The sequence below is a fragment of the Protobothrops mucrosquamatus genome, unplaced genomic scaffold, assembly GCF_001527695.2.
Source record: "Protobothrops mucrosquamatus isolate PMUCROS unplaced genomic scaffold, P.Mucros_1.0 scaffold17476, whole genome shotgun sequence".
NCBI lineage: Eukaryota > Metazoa > Chordata > Lepidosauria > Squamata > Viperidae > Protobothrops > Protobothrops mucrosquamatus.
This window is the reverse complement of record NW_015403235.1, coordinates 1-3,348: the sequence shown is the minus strand read 5'-3', so window position 1 is coordinate 3,348 and position 3,348 is coordinate 1. Positions and strand designations below refer to the sequence as shown.

Genomic DNA, 3,348 nt, shown 5'->3' with positions numbered 1-3,348 from the left:
GGTTCACTTAAAAAGCCAGCAATTGCCTGATCCACAAAATGAGATGGTGGAGTAGCCGCTCTGGTGTCCATCTTCACATCAATAAAGGAATAGAAATCCTCACAGAAATCAGTGCTACGTTGACTAGAATCTTCTGGCAACCCTAGGCTGGAATAGGGATCCTCCAAAGGTTTCAGGAAGTCTTGACTGCAGTTAACAACTTCTTTCTCCATGGCCGATATTGAATTGTAGAAAGTAAAGTTATCGGCTGCCTCTGAAGTGGTATTTACAGCAAATGGGCTTGATGTTACATCGGCGAGACTGTCATTTTGTATATTAAGACACTGTAGAAAGAAAAGTTCCAAAAATGTTCAATAAAACTTACACGATAATCTTATGTATTTCATTTTAGAGTTTGTACTGGTCTGAAAGCCACACTAGAATTTTTAGCAGTTTTAGAATGCAGCCTAGCAATTTAGCAATTTAGCAATTTTAAAATGCAGCCTAGAAACTAAGCTTTGGTTTAATCCGATTTAAATGTAATTCAGAGTAATTATACGATTCCTTTCCATCTGTTTAACATTTCTGTCACATGAAAAATGACATCTTGGGGAGGACCTCTGAGAAGGACGATCTCCCTAACCGTGTTTTACACATTAGCAGTTTCTGAGCAGGTGATGCATCTCTGGAGCTAGGGAGGCAGTATTTATGGGTAATCTTGTGCCACACACATGGACACTGTAGTCTTCACTGTCACCTTTTTACATACTATGAGACTAGAAAACCTGGTGAGACAAACATCAAGCAAGAGAAATAAGGAGGGGGAGAGAGATGCAAGTAATTAGTACCCCCCCCTCCTCCTCTTTCTCCACTGACAATTTCAAAAAGGAAATGTGAATAGTGAGAAGGGGATGAAATGCATCAGAACCTTGAAACTACAACTTATTGACCCTTCGGTCATTCAACTTGTATTTGAATCAGTTGCCTAACTCAAGAAATTTGCTTAAATGTAAGAGTTTGCAAGAGTTGATGCTGTTCCTCATAACAGGAACGGAACCATTCCTTTTGTAGGATTGAGTGGTATGGCCTTTCAATATAAATAAATGTAGACCTACCAGGTTTCTTTCCTCAAGAATCAACTTCTGTTTGAGAAATTTCTGTTTTCCCTGCATTCAGGGTAAAATAATTTATGTTTTGTTTATAAATTCCTGCTCCTTTTCATTATTGTTACTCTAGATTTACAAAGTGTCGTTTCTCAAAAAACAAAATCCGTGACATATGAAAAAATTTAGGCTTTTAAAATATTTTAATGTCTCTGATGAGCTTGCAAATAATTGGATTTTGGGAGTACCAAACTGAGGATTCTGTTTATTTTTAAGAAAAAGCAGGCTTACTCTTCCTATGCAATTATGGATAAAACTGATATGAGCAAGATTTTTTTTTTTAAAAAAAAAAAACAACCTCCCCAATTATCAAAAGGATATTAAATAGCAAGATTTCTCTCCCAATAAAAATAACCAACTAGACTTTCAATCCATTTGCAAGCAAACTAGCTTTAGGACTGTAATGCAAGTTAGGGCTTTACTCTTTATAGTACAAATTCTCTCTAGAAAACAAATATTATTTCATTTGCACTACAAATAAATCTTGGTTGCAAGTTAAGTAGTTCACAGCTGTTAGAACACTGTCAAGTTGTTATTTGGTGACGTTTCTTTTTTTTCTCCCACTGAATTATCCTATGCAGAGTGATGTGGGAGAGAATTGACCGAGAAGACAAAAATGTCAACGGTAATTTTTCCTTTTACCAAAATATCTGTCCAAAATACATAGCCAAACACCGACAGCAAATATTACCTGCAGTTCTGGAATAGACAGGAGTTCTTCCCACACTTGTTCTATATCTTGTGTGTTCTCCACTTTTGTATCTAATAATTCTGGAATCGTAGACTGAAGTACAGATGAGTCAAGCCGCTGCATAGGGTTAGATTCAACAAAGACCTGATTGGCAGCCATTTCCAAAGGTGCCACTTGTCGAAATTCAGCTGGAGAAATCTAGAATATATGAAAGAGATCATTGATATACCTGTGCTTGGAGCCTTAAACATTAGCATGAAAAGATGTATATCGTCAAATCTGCGGCTCACAGTATTAAGAGGGATGTAAAAAGTAACAAGGAAAGAGATGCAGTTAAGTCCATAAAGACTGTCAAAGTGGTGAATATTTACCTCACTCTCGTCTCCAAATGAAAATGTCTCTGCTAAAATCTGCATGTAGTCGTCAAAGAGAACATCTGCATCTTGTTTGGAAATATGTACACTCTGGGTAAGAAACACAGAAAGTTACAATTGTGTTAAATGCGGATTCATCGAAGACACCCATAGCAACCAGGGTGAAAGAAACAAGGAAGAGGGAATACGGTGTTCTAGTCCATAAGAACAAAAAGAGGTTCTATGTTTACAGCTTATACCTGTGAATAATTGTTGGATATGGCAGAATTTCCAGATTCAACAGCTTGAGCTGGTTGGATAGGAACATATTCCCCGGTTTCCTCATCCAGATGCAACTGGGCCAGGAAGGCCTTTTCTTGCTCTTTCTGAAGCTGTTCTTCTCTCTCACTTTCAAGCTTTTTCTGCTTCTCAAGTTCATATTCCTTCTTTCTTTGGCTGAAATCAAAAACTTCACGCCTTGCTCCAAGATCTATGTCTTGTCTCCAGAGAATGTCAATCAGAGTCACATCCTATATGCGCGAGAGAAAGAAAGTAAAGACCATCAGGGCTGTCTGCGTTTTAATGTACTATTCAAAAAGAGTGGCCATTATATCTAAGCGTTTGAAAATACAACCAAAGCCCAAAGTTGATGGATCGATATTAACATCAATGTTATATCCCATAATATAAAATTCAGTAGGTATTTGATTACAAAACATGGAAATGTAGCAATAGGAATAGTGATTAAAAGAAAAAAAATGACTTGCACTGTAATGCTGAGCACTGGTTGAAATTTAATGTAAAATATATGTACTGTAAACGCGCGGGCGGTGTTGGGAGGGACTCGTCGCTCCCATGTAACACCGCTGCTGCGTGAGCTGCACTGGTTACCAGTGGTCTTCCGGGTGCGCTTTAAGGTGTTAGTTACCACCTTTAAAGCGCTCCATGGCATCGGACCTGGCGACCTCCGAGACCGCCTTCTGCCACAGATTCCCTCCCAAAGACCGGTAAGCTCCCACAGAGCGGGCCTCCTCAGGGTGCCGTCGGCCAAGCAATGTCGGCTGGCGACCCCCAGGGGGAGGGCCTTCTCTGTGGGTGCCCCCACCCTCTGGAACGAACTGCCCCCCGAGATCCGGATGATTCCGGATCTCCTTACTTTCCG

At 39.6% G+C, this 3,348-nt stretch overlaps 1 pseudogene; it reads right to left on the bottom strand.

Moving 5' to 3' along the window:
* Nucleotides 1-7: 7 nt before the first annotated feature.
* On the bottom strand, nucleotides 8-2,749 carry LOC107301820 (annotated as a pseudogene).
* Between the last annotated feature and the right edge of the window lie 599 nt (nucleotides 2,750-3,348).